Raw genomic sequence first — 17,221 nt, 5'->3', positions numbered from 1 at the left:
CTCTGTAAATGGAGATAGACTTTCTTCACTCTGGTGAAATTTAATTATTGTCAAACTCAACATGTGAAATATCACCCACTGTCATTCATAGAAATGCTAATGTAAAACACCAGCAGAAGACTAATGGGCCTGCTATGGCTGTGGAAAAATCGCCTTTTACACGTTTAAAATTTCTAAAATTACTGCAGGTCTGCATTACCATGTTTACATTTCCTGTACATCTAGTTTGAGAAATACAAAATCTATTTGTTATGTGAAAAACTGTATGTATTAAAGTATGTGAATTTTGTATTTTGCAGCACATTTCCACAAAATGTGTTCATTTAGAAAGCCAAAGCTCTGCAAACCTGCCCATATGCACACGTCTTTCACATCATTTCTATCCGTCTCCCTCATTTTTTTATTTTTTTTTACAGTAATGCTGAAATCATTCATATGCATGCCATTGTTCTCTTCTGTGTGTTTGACTATTCATTATGAGGGTGTATGTAGTGCACACAATAGCTCCGACACCTCATATATACAGACACTATGTCTCTAAATTGCTTTCCATGATAATTATAACTGACAATGTTTAAAATGATCAGTTTAATGAGAAAAATACTGTCAACCAATTATAGGCTTTTCCTCTCTGTAACATTAACACAGTCATGTCATATTTTCTCATGTAGACAGACTTTTAAAGTGCCCCTATTATGGTTTTTCAAATATTCCCTTTCATGCAATGTGTAATATAGCTGTTTGTGAATGTAAAAGTTCTGCAAAGTTGTAAAGTCTAAAGTGCACGATAAATAAAGTTATTGTCTCCCAAAAGAAAGAATCGACTCAGAACCGCCTTAACGAGTCTTTTGTATTTCGAATCTCACTGTGTGACAGTTCTACGTCACTAGAAAAGATATTTGCATAATGCCCGCCTATGTTGTAGGTTGTCCGCCCACAAACGACAAAGTCATTTTACTGATGGCTGCTTCTCATATCTCGGAGTTCAACGTGGGATTTGCAAAATGCCAGCTCTTTAAAGATGGGACTGTCCCCAGTTTATTTGGACCAACTTTCTCCTCAGAATCACAACCTGTAAGTATGATTAATTATTGATGTATATATTTTCTACCGGTTTTTCAAAATATGTAGTTTTGTGTTTTATATTGTGTATGTTTCCGGCTAATCGGCTTACTCATGTTATTATTGTCTTACTGAAATAGTTCTGCAAATCAGCTGTGGGCCACTATTACCTACAACTGTGTCTTTCTTACTACTTTGAGTAAAGATAAAGAATGGATCAAGATTTGTTTTGCTAACTTTAATGTTACACCAGTCATTCACGTTAGTGCTCGGCTAACGTTATTGATACAGTTCCCGCATGTGCACCACAATAAATTAGAAACATACACATCGGTTGCTTGATGGACATGCACTTGTTAATGCTGATGGTGAGGAATTACAGCTGCAACATCTCATAATGTTCCTCAAACTGAGTAGTGTATCACTGAGAAACGTCCTGCTCATGTCGTCCTTGCGATGGAGCTTCGGGTTGAATAACTAGTTCTTCCAATGTTTCATCATCGGACTCGCGCTCTGATTGATATGGAAAAATCGACACCATCGTTACTGTCTTTAAAGTGTATGTACAACCGTTGAGCTTTAGGAAGCATCCAGACGGAGCTGAAGTTTATGGTAATGATATTTTGTTTCCGACATGCGCTGTATGTGCAAAACCAGGAGCCTTTAAAATAGCATAATAGGGGCACTTTAACTAATTATAATTATTTCCAAGAACAGTGTATAGTTCTTACTCAAAGGCGCTCAGTTTGCTCTCACTTCAGGAAGTTGTATAAAGCCAGAAAATCAAATTAGAGCTTCTCATTTCCTTTGCAGGGTTCTGCACAGTATGAACTACATGGTCAGTGAACAGACTGGAGTGATTCTTTTTTCAGTATAAATATTGATTTCCCACACAATTTTAAGTTCTTTTCAAATCACGTCAATACTCATGTGACACTTTGGGCATTGCTGGTGGAGAAGTTCTATCTTGTTATGATTTTGCAACAGACGCCGACAAAATACAAATTAAAAAGTCTAAAATGTCAGTGGCCAAAAAGGTCAAAGTTGTGTGTGACCTGAGGGTAACAATATACAGTAGCTTATCTCTTCTTTCTATACAGTCAAACTGATTAGTATGCTCTTTTTAACAACACAAGCCTCTAAAGAAGATAACGGCTAATTATTTTTCCTCTCCTCACATGAAAAAGGCAGATGCCTCTGAATCAGAGTGAAACATGGCTATTCCATTTTCATCATGTTAGACACTTCTGCTTTCATCCACGTTGGGCCGTGATCATCAATCTCTCCTTGACTAGAGCCCCTCTGCCTAATGAATGCTGATGCTGAATTGATTTGTGGATGGGATGAGTTAATTTTAGATCTCCGTCAGGGTTTCTCATAATCCTGATGGCCCCACAAGTGCCTTGGATGGCCAAGGATACATCACTTCCTGTCTCTGATTATCTGCTCCCATGAGAGGCAAAATGAGATGGACTGGGCGTCCTCTTTACTGGAAACATGTCTGAACTCTTCGTCGGTACTTTAGAGTACCATAAATCCAGCCTGTTAATGTGTCCTTTCTATCACTAGGTATTTTCTACCTATCCTAGGTAATTACCCATCTTCACATACACTTCAAAATGCATGCACCTATCCACCTTATTTTGCAATCCAGAAGTAAGCTATTTTCTGTGTGAGAGACTGTGTGAGACTATTAATCAACCACTATAGGTAAATAACTAGAAGAAAAAGTCCAGTAAACTGTAAAACCATTTACACTACAAACATGTGTGTTTATTATTAAGACAATGCGTTAAAATGATATGATACGAAATACAAGTTTGCATTATCAAGCAGCAAACATGTGCTGTTTTGTTCAGCTATAAATAACTGCAAGCAATTGAAATCAGTTTCAAATGTCTGCACCTGCTTTTATGTTCAAATTAAGGTGGATAGATGGCTCCTTACCACATTGTAATGCTGCTTTGTGTACCTTCTGTGCCATCAGTGGCACCAAACAGAACTGTTCACATTTGTAACAAAATGTGTAACAACAAAATTTGCTCCAGACACTCCAAACTCAAACCACTGGTGGAGCTAGTTTTTCTATATCAGGCCACTAATACTAAACAAATCATTTTGCCATGTTACCAGGAACAATACATTCTGCTGGACTTTGTATTTTGTCACCCAAATAATAGCATTATAAAGTCTGCTGCTTCATTTTTATGCAGGTAAATACATGGCACAGTGGAGTCATCCAAGTGGAAAGCAGGTACAAATCATAAAATGCCTGAATTGGCTTAATTTTATGATGAGTTCCTTTGAGCTGCATAAATAATATGGTTGACGTCATGAGGCATTGCTTTCATTGTTGAAAATAGGATAAACTGGAAAGTTAATTCCCTTTTTTCCCCCACACAGATCCATGGAATAGCCATAGGCAAAAAATGCCTTGGCATATGCAAATATTTCTTTGGCCATCTGGGAGAAAGCTGCTTTACATAGATGTTCCATATGACCATATGATAATTGTCTCTTAAGGTATCTGGGTGATATTTTTGGTCTTTGACAAGTGAGCAAAGAGAATTAATAAAATGTATTCATATATTAAATGTATATCATTCTGGTACTTAAATTAAGTATAATTTACAGGTGAATAAAATTAAGTTCAGGTCCAGAATTGGGAACCACTGCATTATATACCACTTATAGGGGCCCCATTAAATCACAACTGATTTAATCCAGTACTCAATTTCTGATTGAATCTGTACTCAGCAAGAATGTGGAAGAGGCTGCCAAAAAAAATTAAATAATTCTCAGCTTTAAAACCAAGGGGGTTATTTAAAATATTTAGTCAAAAGCCACAAGTATAAAGTGAGTTTAGAAGAGATGAGCGACAGATTTATTTTTTATTTATGTTTATTTGAAAAGGGACAATGTACACTAATCAACATTCAGACCAAATGTAAGCGTACCCGAGTTAGCCACAGGCTAGTTTTCATCGGCAGTCCCCTTGCCAGATGTTATGAGGCATCCTAAAATAGTAAACTGTTATAATACAATACAATTCTTTATACAATAAACAAAAGGTAAAAAAAATTGACTGTGTTAAAATCACAACCAATCGAGTAAACAAGATGAACAGATAAAATCTAAAAATAGATGATAATAGATGATAATAGATGATACAGTTATTGTTGGTGGATGGGAGTGTTAGTGTTGACAGTGTTGATTTTCAATAAGCCATTTCTTAACATTAATCTTAAATGAGTAATAGGATGGAGACTCTCTAATTAATGGTGGTACTGAGTTCCATTGATGTGATGCTGTGAATGAAAAGACGGCCTGACTAAATGCAGTTTTTTTGAGTGGAATTGTGAAGTCCCTCCCAGCTGCACCTCGTGTAACTCTGTTTACATTCGATTTAAAATTGATAAGGCCAAATAAAGGCGGAGGAGCTAAACTGTGCATGATCTTATAAACTAAACAGACATTGCTGTATTTTAAGAGGTTTTCCCGACTTTTTAAGAGGTTTTCCCAATAGATCATTTCAGAGAGGAAAAAAAAGGATGTTGATTCTCATATTCACATATTCAGCTAAAGAAATTCAGCTTCCAACACTGTGCTCTCTTGTCTCAAATTTTGTCCTGTCTAGGTGCGTTTTTTATATTTATTATTATTATTATTATTATTATTACAGCAATAATTCAGTTGTAATCACACTCAAAATTCTAAATCTTTTATTTTATTTAACACATGTAGGAAAACACAAACATTTCAGCTCTACATGACTTCTAAGTGTGTGAAAGTGAAGACACTTAAAGGAGACATATCATGCTTTTAAATCATTCATTTTTACATATAAATCATACATTTGTGGTCTATATAAAGCGGAACTGCAATGCTTGGGTCTGAATTCCTCATTATTATAGCTCCACAGGGCCATTTTTTTACCCCTTTTCTGATGTGCGTCTGAGAGCAACTCGTTTTGGTGTGGTCTCTTTAAATGCAAATGAGACACTTCATACCCCGCCTCCTCTCCAGGTTGCAGAGGTGACACTCGGTTCAACTCCACCCCGTTCGGCCATTTTTGTAGTTTGATAGCAGAGAAACTTTTTATTCACACGTTATTAACAAAATGTTAATTTTCAAACATTTCAAACACATTTCAAATGGTTCAAAGGAGTCATTAGTTCATGAATTGGACGTGTCATGCGCGCTGTGTGATTATCCCAGCAGTTAGGACATGGACATCCAAGATTTGTGTCAACACAGAAAACATTTCATCCTTGGATAGTTTTTTAGTTTTATTAAAGTGTTGTTTAGTGTCAGCTGAATGTCCGGAACGCTTTTCAGAAAAGATAAGGCAACTTATTTAGCACAATTCACACGGTAATTCAGGGGAAAAAAATCTCAGAATGCTCCACATGAAACTTTGGTCTTCCGACCTTTTACCACCGTGTTGATTTATTTTGATTCATATGTGCGAGGGAGAGAGAGCAAGACAGCGCCTAGTTTGGAGACGGTGAAGTCTTGTTTACACTTTCGCCTGGCTCCGAAGAGAGAGAGAGAGAGCGCGCGACCGGGTCTCTCTCTCTGCTGGTTTTTTTCAGTTAAACATGCGCCCTGTCACAAGCACGGCAGTTCATCTACATTACTCACCGAACAAATTAGACTTTGACGGGACAAAAAAATCGCTTTGGCGGGCGCTAAAACAAGTTCAATGCAGGAAAAACCCTGTTATTGCAAACGGCATAATTTGTCTCGTTTCGTAAAATAAAGCCAATAAGCTTTAGATCGCCTCTTCCTCTTTATGATTACCTCCTCTGCTCAAATCACTTTGACGTCATGACGAAAATTGTGAGTTCACGGTCTATGGCTGAGACTTGGAGCAGGAGCATTGATAAGAGGAATCGTTAACGTCGAGGGCATACAATATCGATTGTTCATAAAACTTAGAACCGGTGCTCGAGTGGAACCGGTTTTCAATTCCCATCCCTAATCATGACACTCAACAACAGTAATACTGCTACAGACGTGAACTTAAAAAAAAACAAAAAAAAACAAAGGTACTGTTAAACCATGACCACCGTGTGTTTTAAGAAAGTAAAGTACTTTACTTTTTTTAACGTTATTTATAGCTTACCGAAGTGCTCTGTTCGTCGTCTCCAAAGATACAAGGAATTGACCCCTCAATGAGACGAAGTCTATCGGCAAATCCTTCTTTATACTGGCGGAGGTTGCTGAAGTAGTTATCCTTGAAGTGCTTCGCGCACACAAAAATGACTTTACCCACAGATGTGGGTAGGGGAGAATGGGGTAATGTGAGACATCGGGTAATGTGAGACACCCCCTGTATCTAGGCAATGGAACACAATTTTGGTCATTTGACCATTATATTTTCAAGCCCCTCTAATTTCCCCTTGCCCATGAAGGAGAGGACCTCATGGTGCTGTAGTAAGGATGAAGGAACACCACCTGCAGCTCAACCTGGCAAAGACTGAGCTTCTCGTCCTCCCTGCCAATCCGTCTCTACAGCACGACTTCACCATCCAGCTAGAGTCATCATTAATCACCCCATCAAGATCGGTCAGAAATCTTGGAGTAACGTTTGATGACCAGCTGACCTTCACAGATCACATTTCAAAGACAGCTCGATCATGCAGGTTTGCACTGCACAACATCAGGAAGATCAGGCCTTTCCTAACTGAGCATGCAACACAACTTATCGTCCAGGCCCTGGTCATCTCTAGGCTTGACTACTGCAATGCCCTTCTGGCTGGACTCCCAGCATGTGCGACCAAACCCCTACAGATGATCCAGAATGCTGCAGCTCGTCTTGTCTTCAACGAGCCCAAGAGGGCCCACGTCACTCCTCTGTTCATCTCTCTGCACTGGCTACCTCTAGCTGCTCGCATCAAGTTCAAGGCTCTGACGCTTGCTTACAGAACTATCACAGGCTCAGCTCCCTCCTACTTTCACTCACTCCTACGAGTCTACATCCCTACCAGACACCTACGATCGGTCAACGAGCGACGTCTCGTGGTTCCATCACAGAAAGCCACAAAATCACTTTCCAGAACATTCTCATTTACAGTTCCATGCTGGTGGAACGCTCTCCCCACCCTCATCCGGAATGCAGAATCCCTGACAACATTCAAAAAACAGCTGAAAACCAATCTCTTCCGTGAGCACTTAACCTTATAAAAAAAATAAAAAATAAAAAAAAAATAAAAATAAAAAAATCCTTTCCCTTTGAAACATCACTTATCAGGCTTATGCTACTCTGAATAATACCAGAACTTCGTATTTTGAGCACTTCCTGCGTTGTTGTTGCTTTTGCCTCTTTATGATGACTCGCTGAACTTAGTCCTAATTTGTAAGTCGCTTTGGATAAGGGCGTCTGCTAAATGACTAAATGTAAATGCTGTAGTAAGCATGTTTTTTTCACAAAAATATTTTTTTTGCATGTAAAAGTAAATTTTCTTGGTGTCAACTTAATCAACTGTTGTGCCAAAGCAAATTGATTCAGGTAGAAAAACTTATATCATACATGTTGATGAACTACCAACATATAAAACCATGTGATGATGCTAGCTGAAGATAAGCCTGAATTGCTAAGAGAGATCGTTTTTTTCTAAAATGTGGCGGTGGGGTAAAGTGAGACAAATGCTGTGGGGTAAAATGAGACATGAGGCACAAGTTAAGTTTAGTCTTAAACATATTTTAACGTAATATTACATGACATATGTTTTATTTTTAATATCATAAACATTGTAGAAAAGCCATCAAAAAGAAGGAGGAAGTAAAATCAGTAGCCTAGGGTGCAGTAGCTGAGGCAAAGAGGTGGAGCACCTTCTCCCTCTCACCTTGTCCGAATGGAGCGTTTGTCCCCTCCTCGACAAAACCCCCAAGGTTCGTTTTAGGACCGAGGTCATCTCAGACAGGAGCTCCGCACTCTCCCTGGGAGCCTTCTAAGAATTAAAGTCAGCATGGGAATCTCGTTTATCTGCAACCTCACGGACACTGTCCGTTTTTGTTTTCGGAGGAGGACCTTCCTCCACCGCTTTTTCTCCAGGGGTGTCTCAAGCCCCTGGAGTCGCTTCGCCGTTTATCCAGACCGACCGTTCGACAAGCATACGTTTTACCTCTGGATCAACCGAAAAGCCCCGGACGGTGAACCGCGATGCGCAGGCTCCCTACACACGGGTCTCGCTCCACCCGGGCCTGGGCTCGAGACGACACGGCCACTCACAGGCTGCGTGAGGAACCATCCACCGGGGGCAGGGGCGGGAGGCATCTGGATCGAGGCCGTAACCGGGAAGGATGCTTTCAAAGCGGGGGGAGGCGCAGGGCGAAGTTTGGCACTTAAGGCATGCCAGGGGTGCCCCAACTAACCCAAGCGTCTGTGTTTGGACCGTCGTTGCTTCAGCAGGAGCGCCAGCAGGTGTGGCCCGGGAGGTCTGCGAGCATGAAGCTCTTCTTCAAATACAAGATATTTTTGGAAATTTTTATGAGGAGGAATATCCTCAAGTGTGTCTTTCACCCCTAGCTCACCCAGGATGGTGCATGTTCACCGGTATGCACGCCCTGGCACCGAGGGACTGGGTGTCCAAACCAGACCCTATTTACTGGAAGTCTCGCCCGCACAAAATGCACTTTCTCTGGGCTGGGTCAGGCGGTTTCCCCACCCGGTCTGACCACCACGGTTCTCTGGTCCATGTTCCTTGTCCAAGCGGAGCATTGTCCCACCTCCACAAAGACCGAAAGGTCCGTTTTAGGACCGACTTTGCTCCAGACGGAACTCCAGCGGTGGCGGACAAATCCAAATCTGGCCCAGGATGGGCCACCCTCCTTGGGCTGGCCATGCAGGGGAGGTCTGACTGCATTGAGCTTCCAAATGTATCACAATATTTTGGACATAGTTCTTTTTTTTTAGGAGGAATTTCCTCCAGTGTGCCATTCACCCTTAGCACGCCAAGGGCGTTGCACCTTCACTTGGATGCGCACCGGTGGGTCATCAAAAAAAGTGCTTAATTGACCAATACCCATGATTCTGTTACTAGTTCTGGAATGTGTGGTTGTCAAGCTAGCTGTCAGAATTCTAACTGTTACAACATGTGTTGTTATGGAAGTTTCAGAGTGGAAAAAGTAAGTGGATCAGTTTACCCCCAGCTGGTTCACTTTACCCCCTTGATTTCTCTGGTCTGTCTCAGTTTACCCCTAAGCTGGGGTAAAGTGAGACACAAGACCACTTTTTTAAAAACAATCATATTTTCACTGCCCTTCGTCCTGAATACATTCTAATAATTTCCATTGCTAGGAAACATCCTGAATTAATAGGAAATGTGTAAATTTGACTGATATATAATTTTAGCTCACTTAGAGGGGAACAAATGTAAAAAATGTCTCACTTTACCCCACTCTCCCCTACATTTCCGTGAAAAATAAAACTCAACCAGGCACTTCGAAGAGGTTCTGATGCTGGGAGACGGTGTAATGAAGCGTGTGGGTTACTACATCCAACAACCGAACATTTTGACTTACCCTCTCGTAACTTCTGCATCCTTGAGCTTGGACTACAAAATCGCAGCGAGAAAATGGCGGAGAAAAAAATGGCGGATTGCTCGAAGTGTTGGGCCGGGAGTCGATGTCCTTATTTGGCAGTTCAGCTGCAAATACTGTGACGTTATTGTTAAAAAAAAATGTCATAGAGAACAGAAAAATCGGAACAGGTTGAAAAATATGACCAAAACAGAATATAAAGATATCAACGAAGCACCTGAAGAGACTAATTTCAACTTTTCTGTACTTCTAAACACTCCAAATATACAACAAAATGCATTTAAGGGCTAAAAAAGTGGATTTAGCATGATATGTCCCCTTTAAGAAGGCCTGAGAGAAATGTTTTCAACCCAAGCCGTCAAACTGACATCATCGGAAAAGAAACTTTCCAGACCAGAAGTTACTTTACCACGATAAACAAATTTTTTCGTGTTTATTAACTTGCAGAACACAGATTCATTGTTCTCCCTAAGACCAGTAATGTGTGCTAACAAAGTAAATAGGGTCAATTTTGATTTCATGCGGACTTTAAAATGTTTTCAGCACATTCAGAAAGACTGTCCACAATTGATGGATTGTAGCATGATGAAATAGCAGCATGTCAAGGAAATAAAAAAATAAAAAATGTAAAAGAATTGTTGGTTCACTCTACGTTTTTGACGGGGTGCAACCAGTTAGGAAAAAATATTAAAGAATATAACTTATCTTTTTAAATGAATTTAAACTGAGGGCAGTTATATGGCACTTATATGGCATTTTTATATAATGTATGTTTATTATTTTCAATGTGTGATCATTTTTTATTGTTATTTTTGTGATTATATTCGTCGTCTTTTTAATGAAGTAACCTATGCTAGTTTATAGACCAGGTGGACTTTTAAATTGAAAGGTGTGTGTCTGTGCACGTTAGTTCCTAAAACGTTATGCTGCAATCTGTTTACCTCAGACAACCTAAACCCTCATCCCTATTCCCTACATTAGTCCACTAATACAGTTCACTTGAAGGACTAAATGAAAACGAGGGAGCAAATTTGCAGCTATTCAGTCTTGCAAGTGCAGCTCCTATCTCTTTGAATGAGGAAACACCAATTTATCTAAAGCTGTTTATCAAGCTTAAGATTGTATTTCATATTTGACATCACAATTGAAATCTGACAACAACTGCCTCATAAATTGTGTTTATAAATGCTCAAATCATGAAAAAAATCATGCATTTTTCAGGCTAGACCAGCCTGAAAGCAGTCCTAAGTGGCCATCTAAGAATATTGACTGTTTCTATAGACCTTATTTAGCCCCGCCCCTTCTCAGCGCTGCGCTCGTTGTCTTTTGATTTCAGGTCTGTATTTCCACAGTGATATTGCGTTTCTATGAATGAACGGCTCGTTTTAAAATCTTCCCGGTCTACTGACATTTGCTAAGACATCTGCTTTAAACATTACAATCCTCATGATAACTATTGTTAACTTTACATTAAGTAAATCCACTTCAAAAGCTAATTACTCCTAGACAGCAATGCCATAGGAATATACAGAGCGACCACAAAAACGGAAGTTCAAAGACAATATTCAAAAGATGGCGGTGCCCTCGTTTCTCTGGCGCATAAGGTCTATAGCAACCAGAGCTTCTAACGGCAGCTGAAGTGATGCAATGACTTTACCAATTGGTGATTGGCTCTTTTATTTTGAAGGCAGGACTTATTGCATGTTGCACTTTCTCCCATTCATTGTCATATGAGTGCCCCGTCTTTCTATATATAAAGTATTTGCCTCAGAAAAGGGATTTTGGAGCCGGGAATGATGTCACATCCGAGTTGAGTGCGTCCCAGAACACAAGCTGAAAAACAATATATTAGCTAGGATGGTTCTCTTCATCGCTAAAGTGCAAACAAGATGCTAAAGTTAAAGATTAAACATAATCTTCATTTAGACTCTTCATCTTATTTTTTTCAACATAAATCCAAATGATCTTCTGTTCTTATCCCTACACTCAAAGCACCAGAATGTTTCTAAATATTATCATTTAGAAACACAAGTTAGTATGAGCCCTGCTGTCTTGAGACCTGTTTCACTGTTACCCTTTCCTTATTAGAGCTATTCAGCTACTCAGCAGCACCATTAGCCGAGGCCCAACTGCTCCCAAATGTTCTACTTTTTCTTTTGAATACAGAAACACAATAGATGGAATTACAATGTAGAACTCTGATACAGTTAAAAGTTCAAAAATGTAAAAAAAACAAACAAACAGGCATTTTGGAAATGTTTGTGTAGAAGCATCCCTGCCCAATGGAACTGCTCCAAATACTTGCCCTTTCCAGTACTCCACTAAAGTAGTGAGAGCCAACTGTTATAGAATTAGAGTTACAAACTCAATAATCATGACAACATTTTATTTTATTTTTTTATGAAAGAAGGATTGCTCTTGTCAAATGTATCAGACCTTGCACAAAAGATTGGCTACATTGTTGCACACTACAACCTTCTGACTATGGGCCATGCTTGTTTGAATCATGAAAGATGCAGAAATACAACAAAATACTGTAAAAAAAAAAAGAAAAAGAAAAAAAAAGAAGAAAAAACAACAACCTTTGTCTGCATGTGTACAAAGACCATCAATTATAAAATATCATACATAAATGCTATTCGGACGGGACTAGTTTTCCAAACGACGTTTGAGTTACAATTCTTATCAACCTACGTACGTCTGTGATTTCATGTACGGATTCGGACGGGACTAACATCTCCGTGTTTATTACCGAGGTAGGAGTGTCTGTGTTTTACATGTGGGCATGTGGGCATTCAGAATGCGTGGATTGAGTATGGTCATATGCATGTAGCCTACAAGTACATTTCAGGAATATAACTTAAAAACTGCCATTGAACACAATTGTGTTTTGACTACCACTTGTGTTCATTTCAGAATGTAATTGTACTGCATGTTTAGGTAAGTTTTTATTGTTTTCAAAAAAATTAGGTAGAGACAAGTTTTTCCAATGAGCCTATGTTGGATGTGACACATGTTTGCAGCACAATAGTGTATACTGGCAGTGTAGCATTCTATTGCAGCACCGGGGATGGTAATCTATGTCCTTTCCTACAGCATGCGATTGATTTATGCACAGTCAACAAGCTTCTCATTGAAATGGAAAGTGATTTATAGCACACATGTTGTGCAGTAAGCGCTTTTGTGGATTTACTTATGCCGTACAGCCGTTGAACATATTAGGTGGCCAAGCCAGCAATCGCAAAGCAAACCCCTCTGTGCACTGCACTACGTACTCTTTTCAGAGATCATAGACTCCCTGTGGAAAAGGCATAATTTATCTAAAGAGCATTTACTGGGGATTGTTTATAACTGCTCAGGGAGCTACAAATCTAATTCTCTGCATGCGTTTGCAGGACGATGGCAGAGAAAAAAAGAATGGTGGCATAGTGAGTGGTTCTGAACGAAACAGGTTTGTATCTGCAAAAGGGCGCGTCAGTAGTACTGAAGGGCATCTCGATCGATAGCTGTGTTTGCCGTTCAAATGTCTGGCCTTCGCTGGCCCAGGGTTTGTCTGAGTGTCTGAAAGCATCTAAAACCCAGTTTCCTCATTCAACAAAGCCAGTCGCCCTAGATTGCCAGCTTTCTAAGGTGAGGAAACCTTTTATTTTATTGTATCACTTTTATTGAGTAAACAAGTAAAGTTCAATTATTTTCTAAGTATACAGTACTTTATGTAGTATGTATACTAAAATAAATGTTCTAGTGGTACAGTATACTTGTAAGTGTACTATTTCAGTACTTCTTGGGACTAAATTGGCCCACTTTAGTGTACTTTAAGTAGTAGACTTATGTTTTTTTTTTCTTTTTTTTTTTTTTCTAGTGCAACTATCACCAGTGTTAAGATTCACGTTAGATTTAAGTGTCACATTAAATGATGGCAACAAAAAGCCACATCCATGCTGCATTTCATTTACACAGAACTAAAACCGAAACGTGGACACAACTTCTGCTGCCTTGCAAGCACTGATGTTGCCTTTAGAAAATGCAATATTAAATGATCTCTAGTTTACAGGAAGCTATATTAAATGCAACAAATCATCACTATTAAATAGTCAGAGCAGGTGAGGACAGTATGAAGTGGCACAGTTATGGAAGCAGATCTTAATTTGCTGCAGCTCTAAGGCACACACATACTGCAGTTCCTTAGATTAGTAGAGAGAACATTTTGCACTATGGAGAATACGTAATAGTAAAGAGAAACGTTTAATATCGACAGAGGTCACTGGTCTCTGCACAGGGGGCTGCTAAGGTGCGCAGAACAATATTTCATTAAATGATAAGCACAAAACTGAACTACTTAATTTCCTTTGAGTTATCGCTATGTACCATTAGCAATTCTGTACTGTGAAAATGATAAAAATGTAACCAAGGGACAGTAGCACTTGTAGAGAGAGAGAATAAGAGGCAGATAGAGCATGTATTCCATTGTGGTACATCTGCCCCTCTTGTTCAGTCTGAAATATCCACGATCCTGTGCTTGAATAGGTGCGAACAAGTTCAACAAAGTTGGGATCTTGAACAGTTGAAGTTTCAAAAAAACATTTCTCAAGGGTTTCATCTGTTCCAAGAGCAATCATTGCAAACAACATTGAATCTTTCAAAGTCATAGTTTCAGGACACAATGGAACAAAAAAGGCCACCCAGATGAATACCATCCACAATATGAACTGTATATAACTGCCTTCTCATCTATTTGATTTTAATTCCTTCTCTTACTCTCTATTTATACTTCAACTAACAGGTGTATGAAACTAAATTGTGTTTGTTTCTCTCAGAACATCTGACTTAAAACGAATGCTGCATATTTTTGTAGGCCAACCCAGAACCCATCACCCTGGTTCCCTTTCAGGCAGTCACGTTCGACATTACATTAGAACGACTGACGAATTGGGATCAGCGGTGATGGCATCAGCGGTGGTCGCTTTAAGAGCATTTCCTACTGCTTCCTGCAGTGCTTAACCCTTTCACACGTAAGTTTAAAATATTCTGACTGACCCCCCAGCGTGAGTTTTTCAAGGCGACCGTTATTTAGAATGTGTCACTTTATGGTTTCCGTGGTGACGCGTCATTGATTGTCACGTGACACACCGCAGCAACAACAGAGCTGAATGAATGATGATCTGCTTTTATGTCATTTTTCCTTTTTTATTAAAAATATTCACAAATTTGTTAGATATGGCATGAAATATCTGATATTCCGGTTGTCAAATATATGCAAGTGGAAGTGTTTTGTTGTTTAAACACATTTATAACGATCGCGTTAGTTCAGCTGTATTCGCGATGGGCGCCGCCATCTTAGTTTGTGCCGCAGACGCGCAGTTCAGAGAATCGGATCTGTTGGATTTACAACACGTTAATTCATCCACTTCTCCCGAAATACATACAAGTAAGTGGCAGATCAACTGGGAGAAGAATAGAGTAAACTTTAAAGTTAATAAAACTTTAAATGAATAAAACAAATTATAATGGAAAGGATTATTATTGCCTCTTCCTTTGACATCAGTGTGTATTTTACGAACTGTAATGTATTGTTTTTTTAGTACTTATATGTCTGGAACCTAAAATAAACATTATGTGGTTGAAAACACTGAAAAGTTGTGATATATGACAGCTCTGAGCGCGCCTGTCTCTGGCTCAGCGCCAGCCAACGCGCGAAAGCACATTTGAATTTAGCAGTTGATCACGTCATGCACTGACCGTTCTAATCACACCGGTGTGATCGTACGCTCCAGGGACCAGCTTAGACTGATCACACCGGTGTGATCGTACGTGCGAAAGGGTTAAAGAGCTTTGCTGCACACTTCAGACTTAAATACAGGTCTTGCAAGTTGTGGTGTGATTTCCCTGTGCGCTTCATCACTTTAACCCTCTGGGGTCTGAGGGGTTTTTGGGGTCCTTGAGATGTTCTGACATGCCCTGACATTTGTGCTTTTTTCAGTTGCTTATACACATATTAATGCACACTTAAAAACGTTGGGTTATTTTTTTTAACCCAACCGTTGGTGTATGCATGTTGGGTCATTATGTTGGGTTATCTTAAAATTTGTTGAGTTATTTGTTTATGCCGTTGGGTTATTTTTAGTGATAACCTAACCGTTGGGTTAAATACGTTCGCGCTGGGTTAAAATAACCCACAGTTGGGAAGGTGCTATACCACCCCACAGTTGGGTTATTCGTTGGGTTATTTTTAACCCAACATTTTTAAGTGAGTGGCAAAGGTGTAATTACACTCTATTTAGCACAAACAGGGCTACCATAATATGTGAGCAACATGCATGTACATGTTTGTTTTTTTGAGAGAATAATGTTTATGCATGGTTATTGAAAAAACTAAAAACGATTTTATTTTTATTTTATTTTTTTTATTTTTTTTACAAATTGTGTTTGCAAATTGTATAATATCCAAGGAAAACATGTCTAGTAATTGTGCAGTTAATTCTCATACTGTATTTTCAGTTTTGGAATTTGAATCCTCTCCCCAAATTTGTCAATAATAAAACACAATAAAAATTATTTAAAGAAAAGGCTTATATATTTACCTTTTAAAATTTGTTTACATCTACCTTGTAAATATATATTTTTTATTAAAAAGGTTACAATTACAACAACAATTGAAGTGAAATCTTTCTTTGTAAAAACTAAAGTATACATTTTATCATACATATTTCAAAGTTAAGGATTCATTACTTCGAATATAGCCTACATTGACAAAACATACTATATTTAACATATTAGCAAAAATTGGCAAACAAAAGCTTATTTGAGGTGGCAGATATTTTACAGTAAAAATGTGTAATCTATCCAAAACTAATCAATGAAATGTTGTCTTTCATTTGTCTGTAACATAGGTCTTCTGTTTTTATTATAAGGAATATAAATGTTAATTTGCAGTTTAATACGTTGCTTATACAAATAAATTTTATTTCAACATATTTCAGTCGATTTTTACTCAGTATAGAAATAGCCGATTTATAGCCGTGTCGGCATTTTAACTGGAGCTCGCCTCATAAATGAACCCAAACTCATAAGCTTTGCCTAAAATACCAGAGAAATATATAGAAAGCTCGAAATGTGTTATTTTAAACAAAACGATTAAAAAACGAAAGAAAACAGACTGCATGAAGCCTCTCTCCTACTTTATACAGCATAGCCTAGACCATTTAAATATAAATTACTCTGAATGACAAGTATGGAAATGGTCCAACCAGTAAAATATGTAGCCTACGTTTATATAAAATAGCTTGTCAACTAATGCAAGTCAATTTGAAAAGACTTACTCATCCGAAATATTATCTACTGCTGGATCAAGTCGCTCTTCAAAATACAAACGTTCTTCGTCAGAGTCCTGTCTTCTTCTGAGGAAAAAGTGAACTCTTCATCGCTATCCAGGACTAGCTGAAGGGCTTCCTCACCAGTGAATCGTGGCATCTTGCAACAGCGCAGGAAAGTGAATGAATGAAACTTGCTGGTTTTAAGGCATTTCAGGGGGCGTTTACCTATTGTGCATAGATCACCTCAGCACATTATCTTATGAATAGCGCACTCTGCGAGTGGGCGTGAACTCATTACA

At 38.8% G+C, this 17,221-nt stretch overlaps 1 protein-coding gene and 1 long non-coding RNA gene across 5 annotated transcripts in view; both read right to left on the bottom strand.

Annotated features, from left to right (window-relative positions):
* grid1b (glutamate receptor, ionotropic, delta 1b) overlaps positions 1 to 17,221 on the bottom strand; it is a 503,970-nt gene that overhangs the window by 342,465 nt on the left and 144,284 nt on the right. The gene's annotated exons all lie outside the window — the stretch shown is intronic.
* Positions 5,225 to 16,942, bottom strand: LOC309484924. The gene is made up of 3 exons (XR_014201005.1): positions 16,742 to 16,942; positions 9,469 to 9,939; positions 5,225 to 6,330 (listed from the first exon to the last, which is right to left on the bottom strand). It is a non-coding gene; the product is annotated as an uncharacterized lncRNA (long non-coding RNA).

This window comes from Leuciscus leuciscus (assembly GCF_965113295.1).
Source record: "Leuciscus leuciscus genome assembly, chromosome: 21".
In the NCBI taxonomy this organism is placed as follows: domain Eukaryota; kingdom Metazoa; phylum Chordata; class Actinopteri; order Cypriniformes; family Leuciscidae; genus Leuciscus; species Leuciscus leuciscus.
This window is presented reverse-complemented; position numbering and strand designations above follow the sequence as displayed.